At 38.3% G+C, this 14,452-nt stretch overlaps 1 long non-coding RNA gene across 1 annotated transcript in view; it reads left to right on the top strand.

The window, feature by feature from the left end:
* Positions 1 to 489: 489 nt before the first annotated feature.
* The window catches only part of LOC136286095 (uncharacterized), a 52,305-nt gene continuing 38,342 nt past the window's right edge, over positions 490 to 14,452 (top strand). Inside the window, exon 1 of the long non-coding RNA XR_010719750.1 lies at positions 490 to 552. This is a non-coding gene — a long non-coding RNA (uncharacterized lncRNA). The remainder of the gene's footprint in view (positions 553 to 14,452) is intronic.

The raw sequence follows: 14,452 nt of genomic DNA, 5'->3' as shown, positions 1-14,452 counted from the left end.
GTCTTGTAATTTTCTTACTGACAATTGTTGGTCAACTGCACCAGTTATTCACAGTGTGAATTCATCAGAGAGGCTTTAAGAATGCTTGTTTTATTTTTTTTTATTTGACTTGCCTTTTGTGCCTTTTTCCCCACCACTTTTTCCTCTGTCACTTGCCAGTGTGTAAAGCTGTTTCAATCACTCTGTAGTGCATTTATCTGTTGCAGTGATAAAAGAATACACTCTCATCCTTTCAAACTGTCATCTGCTTAAAAGAAATGTCAACAGTGCCAAAATCCATGATGCTCATCGCATTCACACTTCAGTGGTACAATTAAACGGGTAGATTAAGACCCACGTGGGTCAATTTTTTCATGCATTACAGCTAAATGAAGTTGAATGTTGCAAATGGAAAATGCCTCTTACCAAGCACTTAACATAATCTCTTTCTGTTACCTTAGACACCTGGAGAGAGCACGTACCTCGCATTATCTCCCTGAAATACATGCTGAAGGTCCAGGGAAATGTCAGCCACAAGAGCCACTGTATGGGTTTTCCTACCAGGGCACAGAGGTAATTCTCAGCACAGCTGTTCTGGGGAGACCTGGGGAAGGTTGCAGGTGGATTTCAGAAGTCCAGAGAGAAACACCTCAAGGTGCTGCTCTGAATCCAAAATGGGCCTCCTAAAGCTCTTTCAGTGAGTGATTCACACAAAGCCCCAGAGGAGGTTGCTCCTTGACAAAATCCATGGTGCCATGTGTCACTTCTGACAGAAGAACAGCTGTCTCCACAGGCTTCATTGGGAAATGGCAGGAAATGATTTTGTGGGGATGGCAGGGTGTTCCAGCTGCTGCAGATTAGACAAGTCACCTTCAGCACACTTGGTATGCCAACCTGAACGGGCTGTAAAAAGAAAGTGGATGATGAAGCACAGCTAATTTGCAAAACACTTAACCTGTATGCAATTATCATATATAGTGCCTCTAGCAGATCAGCTCTGCCACTCTGCTCTTACAAAACAGCAGACCCATGCTGGGGATCACCATAGGACTGTAGTTTCATGCAACTGGATTAAAAACGTAGGATGCTGTGTAATTTCCCACAAACCTGCTTATTTAATTGGTCCTGCCAGAAAAGACAGTACTCCTTATTTCCTGAAGAAGTTAGGGAAGCACAAAACAAACAAAAAAAAGAGCATTTCCTTTCTAGGCAAAGGTGGTTTGTGAAAGTATTAAGTGTGAATGGGTAGCATTGGGGTTTTTTTCTGTCGTTTTTGTTCACAGCAGGAACCAAAGGTCGTTAACTACAGATAGAATATACTTCCTATGGCACAGCCAAGATTACTAATAGATCAGAAACTGCAAGGGTTCAGAAAGTTGTAATGATTTGATTTTTTTAAAAATCTGTTCACTGAAGCGGCTGTTTTAAGGAAGAACAAGTGGACTACCTGAACCATAAATCAGTGTGGTTTATTTATTGTTTGAATTTAAACAAATAATATAGAAATTAGGTAGTAGTTCTTTTTCTGCTTTTACAGGGTGGTTAAAGACTGTGCCCTCTGGCATTTCTGTTGCACTTCTGGTTTCTCAAATTTTCTGGTTTTCAGCTTGAGTACTTTCTCTGTATACTAAAAATGTGTAAGTGCAAAGACACTTGTCTTAGCTCAAAGTCTCCAATATGGGGATTTTCTCTATTATGAAAGACCTGGAAATGAGTTTTAGGTCTGTATTATGTGTTTACCAGCAGAAGAAATTTATGAGAATTATCCATTCCTTTTTTACTGCCCATGTGAACTACCTACAGTCCTTTCTTTCCTGCCCATCAACAGCCATTCTGGCAGAGCTAAGTAAATTACAGGTGCAGTTTGGATTTTGCTGCAGTAGAAAACACTACCCTCGTAAATGCTGAGAAATGCCAGGAGCTGTATTAACTAACTCCTTTGCAGGGGCTCTGTCTCAAACTGAGCACCTCCCACAGTGCAGGTGATACCCATTTCCATGTTTCCCTGGAGAAAGGGGATTTATTTCTAGAGTCTGCTGTCACATGGATCTTGAGGGAACTGGAACTCTGAGAACTGTTTTCTGATGTTTCATCCACCTGCAACAAGTCTTACCATCTCAATTAAAATGGAAGTCTGCAGGGGAAATATCACAATTTAAAAAAAAAAAAAAAAAAAAAAAAAAGAGTTTTGGCTTATAATTTTTTACGCCCGCAGAGGTCTTGGCCAGGTCTTTATGAGACAGGTGCATACCTGCCCCACAGCTGAGATCTTCTCATCCCATGTGTGGAGAAAATGGGTAGTACAGAGCCCCCTGAGCAGTAGGTCTGAAGGGCTGAAGGACTGGCCAGGTGTAGACAGGTCTGACAAACATCACAGATTTAACCAACATCCTTCAGCTCTTCAATTCACACAGGCTCCTCGTGCTTGTGGGTTGGCCTCTATTTTACATTTTTTCCTATCTTGAATTCAGTTGCTCCAAGCATTTCTTACAATGGCCTCAGACCTGACACAAGGAAAATTGTTTTCTGAACGGTGATAAAGTGATGCCCCTCAGGGAAACGTGGTGATATTGCTCCTCCCTCTGCCAAAACATATTCTGGGCACAAGGTATATCCATTACACCAAAAATCAAAACTGCTGCAAGTGGAATCACCAGAAATGTCATTTATACCAGGGAGGATAGCCTGCAGCTGTTCAGGGTTTCTATATGAATCTTTTATTTGTTTGTTCATGTTCCTCATTGTGGTGATGAGACACAAATATTTAAGCCTTGCAGTTTGGAGGGCCTGGGTATCATCATTAAACAGGCACGGGCAGAAGTGGTACCTGTGCCAGGTAATCACACTCAGGCTGAGCCTGGAAATCCCACCACAACTATTGAACATACAGAAGAATTTGGCAGCAGATTTCTCGGGGTTTCACCAGAGGACTTTTGCTGCTTGAGCCATTTGTAACTACATTTGGCTCTGTGATAATAAAACTTCTATTCTCTCATGTATGCTTGAATGTTCATGTATTTATTTTCTTTTATAAGCTCCTTTCCCTGGCACATGACACCAAGGAAAAGAGGGGACTTTATTCATTCCCACAGCCCACAAGGGAAACTGAAGTCACTGAATGGGTGTTTTTGTGAGAGAGTGTACTGAGCTCAAGGTCACCTCATAAATGTGAATCCCTTATCAGAGAATGGGCCCCCTGTCTGCTTCAAAGTCATAAGTGTAAAAGGTTTTTCTTACGCTATTTTTTAAGCACTGCTATGTACCATTTGGTTTTATTTCTGTCATGCAGCTTATGAATTTTGGAGACTTTGAACAGAAGAAAGTTGGCTCTTCTGCCAGTTTTATATCAGTGCCGTGTGCCTGGCTAGACCTATCCTGGGATTGAGGATAAGCCCACATGGGCTTCAGCACAACCCTCTCTGTTGCCTGCAGCTATCTGTCTTGGAGTACCAAACTGGAAAGGGTCAGTGTCTATAGGTTTTATTTTGTGCTTTCCAAATCATCTTCTGGAGCACTAGGTGTAGAGAAAAGCCTCTTTGCTTGGTAAAAGGACTTACCTCTTGGTGCTTTACATTTTTATATGAAGAGATGGAAACTGGAGATCTAATTTCTAGTCTAGCAGATGAGTATCTAGAAAAAAAAAAAAACAAACAAAACCCCCTGGACTGTAGCAGATCTCTAGCAGAAAAGCAGATAGTGTTACTGCAAACTCTCAAAAAACCTGTCAGGCTGGCCATGACTGCTTTGCAGCTTCTCCTAGTCAGGTGGCTAGCTCTGATCCCTGATCACCACCACAGTGGTATTTCTTCTGGTTCTGTCTTCAGTAGTTACAAACCCAGCACCACCCTGAGGGTGTTAACTAAATGGCAAGATCAGAAAGGGTATTACAGGACTTGCATGGCAAAAGATCTCACGAGCCTCCCTCATGACAAAATAAACTGATATTAAAGAAGGTGTAACCACAAGCAGGAGTGAAACAAAAGTATTTGGCAGGAGAAGACATACTTGGCAGACTGAAAGTTGGCTATAAATGAGGAACAACAGTCACCTGGAATAATGTATCTCAAAAATATTAAAAAGTCAAAATCAATAGGCAGCAATGAGTCAATCAGCTGATAGCAGTAAAGACCACATAAGACTGGGAGAGTGATGGCTAGTGAGTATCTCTTCAATGGTTTTATCCAAAAATTGTTATTCTTCATTCTTGGCCTACTTTCTGTCACTTTTTTTTTTTTCAGTCAAATATGAAGAAGAAAAGATGTATTTTCCTTTATTTATCTCTTGTCAATGACTCCAGAAAACCTCCCAAGAACTTTCAGTTTTGATGGGTGCAGAGCTGAGGAAACACTTCCAAGGTGTTCTGAACAGGCTCTGTTCAGACTTGCCCTGAACTCTGACTTCAATCTGCCATTACCTGCCTGGTGCAGTATCTCCCTGCCTGTGTTAACATTCAGATTTTATCACAGTACCACCATATAAAAATGCCATAAACATTTACGCTAATTTTGGAGTCAAGAAAGGGCAATGGTAATTTGCCACTGCAATAATGTTTGTGAAGCATCCATGAAAAATGACAGGCAGGGAAACAAGAATAATTGGAGCTAATGGAGACAAAATCCCACAGTTATAAAGATATATGGCACTTTAGAAAATTGATTTAGTACCTCTAGCAGAAAGCAAAAGGGAGAGCACATGATATCCAGTCATTCACAATCTACTTATTGTGAATCTTCCTGATTGAATTGGTATCAGTACAAATCAGCAAAGTGATATAACTGATACTACCAATGTTCTACTGATACAAAGTCAGTGTGAGATCAGAATTAGCCTAAAGATATGGATTTGAGTTACCTTGCCTCATGATTCTTGGTAACATATAAAATATTATCAAGGAATTTTTAAGTGTACACATGGCTTAAAGCGAGGTCACATGTGCAGCATTTTGCACTTCTTGCATCAGGACCTTATAAACCAGAAAAGTTGCAGTACTGTTTTCTGTGAGACAAAGAGTCACACTTCCTAGGTTATCACTTTGTTTTCCTTTGGAAAATCTTTTACTTAGCATTCACTAAGAACCACTTGTGGTTTGGGGTTTTTTTAAAGAGGGAACTCCCTGCACTTGATTTCCCAAGGAAAAGCCGGATTTCTTTACATGCAATTGAAACTTTGAAAATATTTAATGTGGACATTGATATTTAAGTATATAATTTAGGCATAAACTAGAATATAGTCTGAGAATTTACCTAATACATGTTGAGTTGATATTATATGTTGAACTCATTCTGTTCTCTGCTCTCCAGCCAGATTTTGCCAGTGGGAGCAAAACGCATTATGCCATTTTTGCAAAATTTCTGTCATTAGATGCCTAAAAGTAAATGTAGTTGTTTTGCTTCACATACTTGGACATTCATGACTATGTACTTTTTAACTAGTCTTTTTTAGTCTGGGTGTTGCTAAATATTATATCATCCATAATTTGATATTTAACCTGTGATCATTGACTTAATTTATGTAACATACGGCTAAATTAGACAACTATTTCCCAAGCAGTGCTTCCCATATGGTGCAATGGCCAGGAGGTTGAAAATTCAAACATTTTTTCATTATATTGAGGCATTTCCTCTGACAGAATAGTTCTCCAGACTTTGCTGAAATTCCCTGAGGAGTAAGAAGAGGATTTATTGGCTGATAATAATGGATATCATGACTGGTATCCCTCGAGCATTCAAAATCTGACACACACAACAAATTTCCTCCACTCAGAAAAAGAAAAGTGTTTTGCCTAAGCACATTCACTTTGTAACTGTGTGAATTTGGGGCATGCCCTTGTCATTTTTTGAGCGGGAGCAGAGAATGCTGTTGAGCTTGAAGTTCAAGAAATTTTTGCATGTGCACACCACTTCTCCCATGGAATTTTCAGAAGATTGCACTTGCCTTTGGTGATTTACAATAGGATTGTTTCATTCATTTTTCAAACGTCTCTCAGAAGATGTTTTTCTATGTTCTTCTTGCAAGAGAAATACATCTTAAATTAAATATGTCTTACAGGGAGATTTGCATCTGTAATGGTTTGTCTTCCACTTTCAGTGAGATTTAAAACCAGTGAAAGGAAATTGGGAAGAAAGCACTGAAATGCCACTAAGTTTGCTCTACAAGTTTAGGAGAAAAAAAGATTATTCAAGGAATATGTATATGAATCCACTAATTATGCACAACTCATACATTTTAAGGCAAGACTGAGAAATAACTGCTGTTAAGAAGTCAAGCTTTCAAATAAAACGAACTCCTGTGAGTATACTGTTCTTAAGATGCAACCTTTTAAGGCTTTCAAAATCTTCAGCTAGATATTATGACACTTTCTTGAAATTACAGTGCTAACTTGCGTGAGCAAGCAGCATCAGGAAAATATCATATAAAATAAAATAAAATAAAATAAAATAAAATAAAATAAAATAAAATAAAATAAAATAAATAAAATAAAATAAAATTGCCTAGGGACAATAACTGCAATGACATCAAAATATCTTTTTTCAGTTTTGGGAGTGGTTTTTTTCTCTGAGAATTTTTCTTCTTTTCAGAGAAGTAGAAGCTGACTAGTAATAGCATCAGAGCATTCTATTGTCCTGATTCATCCCACTTTAATATACATATGTGCCATGCAACACTTTGAATTGAATCACCTGCTCCTCATCCAGCCATGCACACATCCATTTGGATTTTTTATGGTCAGTGGATGGGGGCCTACAGTTTGGTAAACAGAAACTTCTCTTTAGTGTTTAAAACAAGACTCTTTCACCAGAAAACTATTCACCATAGTGCTGAAACTGTGGAGCAGTGATGACAGAATCATTTAAGTTGGAAAAGACCTTGGAGATCATTGAGACTCTCTGCTGTAGGGCATTCCACTGGGCTTGGTAGTCTCCAAGTTTTGTCTGAAATCTGCAGGGCATTTGTATGCTGGACAACCTCAGCCTTGGGTCTGGATCTGCAAACCATTATTTTATATTCAGGCCTAAAGCACACTTCTGGGAATGGCATAGCATGGTCACAGGCGTTATAAAGTAGATATCTCTTATTCTCAGTAAGAATGTCATCTCTGCCATCAGTCTCTTGACCTGAACTGAGGGCTCATTAAAAGGTTGAGCGACTGACCTTTCATTACTGCACTGGTTCATGGCAGTCTTACAAACACATGCTAAGTTGTGCAAGCACACACTAAGCCAGTCTACATGGTCAAAAGAGAGAAGCATATCTCAGATGAAAGACAGTAAGCCAAGAACAGAGAACTAGTGATTTTCATGACTTCTCTCTGTTTTAGCTTGCCGCATGAGCCTGCCTAGTAACCTGAAGTTATTGGCCCATCTTTGCCCTTGATTTTTGATTGCCCTTTAGAGATGGTCACAGACCTGGCCAGCATCTAGCACAGGGTGTGGAAACATACATTCATGCAGCACATGGACATACCTCTGGAATTTGTATGCACACTTTATCTATTATATCTACTCTGTATGTTTTATTTGGGTATACATACGTACGTATATATATATATATATATATATATATATATATATATATATATATATATATATATATATGTGCATATATATAATATGTGGATACAGATGCCATCTGTGCAACTTGAAGATGGTGGTCTGTCTTGAACCCTTCCCTCTCTGTCCATCTTCATAGAGCCATTCAAAGGGGAAAAACAACAGCATTCAAGGAAAATAGTACTTGTATGTCCAGAGCAGACAGGGGTCTGTACAGACTGGACTGATGGACTAAGACTAATTGTGTAAGATTCAACAAGGCCAAGTGCCAGGTCCTGCATTGGGTCTCAACAACCCCAGGGAATGCTCCAGGCTTGGGGGAGAGTGGATGGAAAGGTATCCAGTGGAGAAGGACCTGGGAGTGCTGGTCGACTGCCAGCTGAGCCAGGGTGTGCCCAGGTGGCCAAGAAGGCCAATGGCACCTGGCCAGTGTCAGCATTAGTGTGGCCAGCAGGACCAGGGCAGCGATTGTCCTCTGCACTCAGCACTGGTGATGCTGCTCCTCAAATGCCATGCCCAGTTCTGAGCTCCTCATTACAAGAAGGACCTTGAGAAGCTGGAGTGTGTCCAGAGAGGGGCAGCAGAGCTGGGGAAGGGTCAGGAACACAAGCCTAATGAAGAGCAGTTGAGGGAGCTGGGGGTGTTCAGCCTGGAGAAAGGAGGCTCAAGGGGGATATTCTCATTTGTTACAACTACCTGAAAGGAGGTTGTGGTGAGATGGAGGTTGGTCTCTTCTCTCAAAACACAAGCAATAGAACAAGAGGAAACAGCCTCACTTTATGTTAGGGGAGGTTCGGCTTGGATTTTAGGAAAAAAATTCCTCATGGAAAGGGTTGCCAACCATCAAAACAGGCTGCCCAGGGAAATGGTTGAGTCACCATCCCTGGAGGTATTTAAAAGATAAGTAGATGTGGCACTTCAAGACATGGTTTCATGGTGAACTTGGCATTGTTAATTGTTGGACTCAATGATTTTAGAGACTTTTTCCATCCTAAATTGTTCTGTGATTCTATTATCAGGACATGGACCTTAGTGGCAGACGGCTTTTGAATACTTCCCCTTACCTCAGTATTCCTCCTATCCTTTCCTCTCAGGTTTGATAAGAAACTATAGAATATAACATTACAAGTCTGCAAATACCTACTCAGAATCTTTTTAAACTTCCCTAATAAGATAACCATTGCTCCAGTGTTATAATTAGCCGATTTTCCTCCTTAGACATCTGTGCTGATGGACGACGTTGTTCTTTGCATTAGCACTTTTGAGCAATACCCAAACTATGTCTTTCCATAAAGACTCTACTGCCCCAAATCCAATTCTTTCCCAGAAAATTAGAGGATTTTAGAGTAGAAACATGTCAGTAGGTGATTTAAAATCCATTCATGCAACTTAAACTGTATGGAAATTTAAAAATCAATAAATTAATGGCATTCAAAGGTCAATTTTTAAACAGAAATTGGTATTAACCTATTCCTATAGTCATTGTTTGTGCACACAAGAAAGAATAAAAGGTACAATAGCCCTTGAAAAATGAAAGTGTTTATCTCTTTATGTGATGCAAATGTAATAACTTACCCAAAATGATTGATTAGCATGATGAAGCCCAGAGTGGGTGTCTAATAGATGATGGATATACAAAATTTGAAACTGAGTACAATTTTCATGTTCATTTAACTCTTTCTTAAAGTGTTTAAAATGACTATTAAAAACTAAATCAGGGGGAATTGTCAGGAATTGGTTGAATGATGTTCACTCAATGCAGATTATCTGTCACCGGGCTGCAGGTTATTTGTTGAACTAATGATCTAAAACATGAGCTAATCAAAAATAATATAAACCCAAAAGCGATCATAAAAAGAAGCTGATAGGAGTATGACAGACAAACCACTCTGTGGGAACAAAATAAGCATGACCAATGTGTACTAGGCATCAAGGAGGGCTGGCAGCACAATTTGTCATTGGATTTCTGTTTCTCACAGATATTCATAATTAATGGTAAGCCATTTTCTGCTCCTTGAGTCTCTGGATAGCAAGTAAAAGCTCAGATAAAATCTTCAAATTAAATAGAATTGGATTTAGCCACTACAAATCTGATTTAAGAGGATCTAATCATCATTGCTGTGTTCCTGTTACAGTTGGTGATGCTACTGGAGCAGTAAAAGTGCCAGTAGGATACAGCAGGCACATAAACCAATGGAAGAAAACAATCATTTCTTTAAGTTTGCCATTGCATGTCCCATAAACCAACAATCTGCTGCTACTGTCCCCCTTTCTCCATGTGCCCATCCAAGGAGGCTGGTATGACCACTCTGAAATGTAGGAGTATTAGGATTTCCTTTGGCTTAGGAAAGAGGCAGATAAGGGTAAAGACTGAGGTCTCAGGAGCAGACAGACTGACACCATTTCTGTAATAGGGTAAAGTCTTTCCCCTCCTTCTCATGCCCAAGGTCAGGCACTGCAGTCTTGGGGATCTTAGGATACCCAAAGATGAGCTTCGATCCATGGTGACCTTGAGTCTAAAGGTTCCAGACAGATATCACTCAAGGCCCAATGCATATATTCATGTCAGATAAAAAGTAAACAACTATGATGTCAGAGTAGCTTAGGAGACTAAAAATCACTATTTTCCTTTATCTGAGTCAGTTCTTGATAAACTAGGTGAGCCCTAGCAACCAATAATACTCAGAAGGAATTTGCAAATTACTTTGTTGTACGGATCTGTTAATGCATAATTGAGCAGATTCAATTATCTTTTCTTGTTTGACCTTTTGTGGAAAAAAATTGCCTATTTTTTCATGGATACTTTAGGGGTTTTTTCATAAAATTTCTCACAGCTGATCATAAATTCTGTTTTAGCTGGTTGCAGAAAGAACATAAAATGTTCATTTTACTGGGAAAACAGCATTAGAAAATAACTTTTAGGGGGGTATGGAGAAAAAAATAAAAATAAATATTTCAATAGCTTTTGAACTTCATTTTCACACCTTTTACACTATAAATTTTCTTTTGAGGTTTTTTTAAAAACCATGCTTATGTCATCACTTTGAAAAGAATCTCAATAAAAATTGTGGCTTATTTGATTTTCGAAGGCAATAGTCAAAAAATTCTCTGTCAGATAAGGTTCTTAACTGGTAGAAAGGATAGATAGCAACAGATTTCTAAAAGCATTTGATCTGATACTATTTGCTTAAAATAATAGCATCACGTGAAATAAAATATAACCTTGTGCAAATGGATAGTTAAACAGACTGAATCGTACATATCAAATTACAGGAATCACAGAAAAAAAATCACCTCCCAGTGGGCTTCTCAACAGTCAAATCATCCAAAGACCTGCTTTTAGTTTGCTGCTTTTTAATATTCTCACCTATGACATGGAGAAAAGTATGAATCATTGCTGGCATTGCTGGTACTGATTGTACAAACATTAACAGATTGGGAAATACTTACAAGCAGAAGTCAATTCTACAGGATGATTTGTATCTTTTATTATTTTGGGTCCACATAGGGTGAAATCTTCCATAAAGATGAGTTGAAGGCCTATGGAAACATCTACTGGGCTTTAAAACTAGATATCAAAGCCATAGAAATCGTTGAAGACTTGAATAAATCTGTCTTAAAATAAGACAGTATTGTGTGCAATAAATATGGTTGGAACATACACTGAGCAATAAAGGGAAAACACAATGCTGAATAATTTCCCATAAGTGAACATAGTCTGTCTTAATCCAGTGAATGACACAGATATCCTGTGAAGAACTGGTTTGTTCCTTTACTGCGACTTCATGTTTTAAACCCACCATATATGGTAAATTATGAAAGAATTAATGTGTCCATATCCTCATGAATAAGATTTCAGCTCTATCTGACTAACAAAGCTTAAAATATTAATTAATCACAAATGTATGTACCAATCTCATGGGCTAGTATGTCTCAGTAGTCTACTTTACTAAACAGGAGGTAGAGGTCCAGGTATCAATCTGATACCTGAAGTTCATTATTCTTTACTGTCATGCATAAAACATTTTGATCTTTTACTCACAAGAAGGAAACCACTGCATTTAACAGAGATAAGTGGCCTTGGCATGCTAAGCAAATCAGTCACGGACATTACGTTCACTGAAAATTACTGGTTGAATTAGTAGGTGGATATTTGCAACAATGGTATTGATTCAGGCAAAGTGTGTCTAGTTTCCAACTGATTCATTAGCCAACAATTGTGATGAAAATGTAATCTTTATAAATTAAAAAAAAAATCTAATAGAATATTAGCAGATTTCTTTCTGCATCCAGACTCCTGCTTCCTCAGTAGGGAGAAGTTATTTTTACTGAAGCAATAAAACATATCATAACCAATTTCAAATTAGGAGGAAGTGAAAACAACGCTGAGGTTTCAAGAAGAGAGAAGGAAAAAAAATTACCTAGGCCCCTTTAACAGGAGCAAAATAAAGGTGCTAATGTCAAAAGATTTGATTCACCTTTCTATTTAGATAAATATTGTATTTAAAGTTTTCTTCACAGATTACTATTGTCAGAAAAAAAGAGGAATAAGCTGATCAAGCAGAAGAAGCAACCCTAATTGAATTTGAATGAGTTTCAGGAGCAGGTTATAAAGAAACAAATAGAAATATGCCAAGAAGTTAAGTTGATAGACTCAGCTTATGTCTTTGTGCTGTTTTTTGTGTCCAAAGTATACAAGAGACATGATTGATCTGGGATGATACTTGAAATGTATCATTCATAGCATGATCTGGGCTGCTAATTTTTTTATCTTTCTTTGTCCCGCTCCTAGAGAAACATCTAGAGTAAAATTTGCTTGCATTTGTTCAACACCAAAGATGCTTTTATGCTAGGCAGCATAGAGGAAAGTAAATAGATTAAACTCCAGAGAGAAAGAGGCATGGATTTATAGAAAGCCACACAGAATTCATCAGTTTGCTTTGAAACCTCACATCGTTAAAAAAAATGAGGCAACATGTACCTGTGTTACTAATTCACACTTAAAAACTACCATGCTATTCCAAAATGGTTCCTTGTCATACATGGCTTGATACTGCTGATGGGTGTCATAAAAAAGAAATAAAATGTGCTTTACTTCCTCCAGCTCCCAAAAGGAAGGGGATAAGGACAATATTTTCCTTATGACTGTCAAATGCAAATAAACCCCCAAAGCAACCTGGCTGAAAACCAAAAGAGAAAACCAATCAAACCCAAACCTACAGCAAACTTATGTGCATGAGTGTGGTTTGTGCCACTGTGTCACAAATGCCCAAGGGGGAAGAATGGGAAATCTCCAAGATATATGCAGGCAGCATCCCTAAAAAGTTCTCAGGTTATTGGTAACAGCTCAGCTAGAAAGTTTGTGCTCATATTGGGTTTGAAATCTGATGTTACATAAATATTTACTGCTCATTGTCAGATTTGCTAGGTTTTGCTGATGAAGGAGGGCAGAGAAAACTGCCCCTGGCAAGTGCTGCTTGGGGAAAACAAAGGTGTGTGCTGGAAGCAGAAGCACTAGGAATTGAAAAGGCAAATACAAGCGGATCATCATCGAAGGGTTTGATGAAGGAACATCACTGACCTCCACAAATGCCATTAAAAATTTAGCTCAAAGTATCTAAATCACTTTAAAATGGTCCATAGTCACTCGAGATCTAGACTGAGGGATTTTTTTGTGGTATTGGAATGTTGTTAAAATCATATCTTGGAAGCAAGCTTAAGCCAACCATCCTAGTAAGCAAGGGCTTAGAAAATCTGTATGGAATGAAGTCACTCACAGATGAAAACACAAATACACATTCGGACAAGGAAGTGCTTCAGTGTCATTTCCATGCAGGTCTGCTCAGCTCCTTAGACAAGCACTGCTGTGTGTATGCTTTCTTCCTCTGCACTGAATGCATCAAAATTGGGTTAAAGCATCATGTTTTGACAAACAAGCTCAGCAGAACAGGAAATTATTGCCCTCTGTACAACATTAAATTACGGACATCAGATGCTGTAAATACTGCAGTGCCACAATAAATCTACCAGCACCAGGTTGTGGGGATGCTTTTAATCCTTACAAAACTAGAGAGAAAGAGCTCAACTCTTTAATAATAAGAGAAATGTGAGAGGTGCATCATAAGATAGGTGTATTTATGAAATTTCAGGAGGCAAAGAATAGAAAATTCATCTCAGATTTTCTATTCTTTGTCCTCTTTGCCCGGTTTTTTTGGCACATTTGTCTATGGCATTGGGCAGTAAAGTAAATGAACATTCATTTTTCCTGTCAAAGTTAAAACACTCTATAATAAAATGACCTATAAAATTTACCTTATCCCTTTATGTTGATCATTGTCTTTTTCTCTCCTTGATGAACAACATGTTAGTAAACTACTAATTTTCATCGTCAAAGTATAAGCACATATAATTTTCTTTTATGTATATATATACTTGCAGGGGTATTTTGAAATATGCTCTCTGATTAAATATTACCTAAAGTTCATATTTATCCTATTTTTTATTCCTTGGAAAATGCCCTGATCCAATTTGGACTAGGGTTTGTTTATGTGTGTGTCCTCACTCCCACCCCTCCAAAAAAACCCAAAACAATGCAAAAAACCCCCCACAACACAAAACAACAACCAAAAAACCTCCAAATGCCACAAAAAACCCAAACAAACAAAAACCCCAAAAACCCAACCAACCAAAAAACCTGACCAAAAATATTAATTAAAAGTCCCTACTCCCCCCTCACCAAAAAAACACCCAAACCAGAACAAAGCAAAAATAAGCAAATGAACAAACCACAAAAAAACACCCAAAATAAACCAACAGAAAAAAGCAACCCAGAAAAATTCTGGAGAAAAACAGCGTCTGATATGAAATATTGTAACTTTTCTTGAAATGAACCATTACTTAATAAACTAAATTCTCTGCAGAGT

Source organism: Chamaea fasciata, unplaced genomic scaffold, assembly GCF_029207755.1.
Source record: "Chamaea fasciata isolate MVZ Bird 193981 ecotype frontalis unplaced genomic scaffold, bChaFas1.0.hap1 SCAF_2, whole genome shotgun sequence".
Classification (NCBI taxonomy): Eukaryota; Metazoa; Chordata; class Aves; order Passeriformes; family Sylviidae; genus Chamaea; species Chamaea fasciata.
This window is presented reverse-complemented; position numbering and strand designations above follow the sequence as displayed.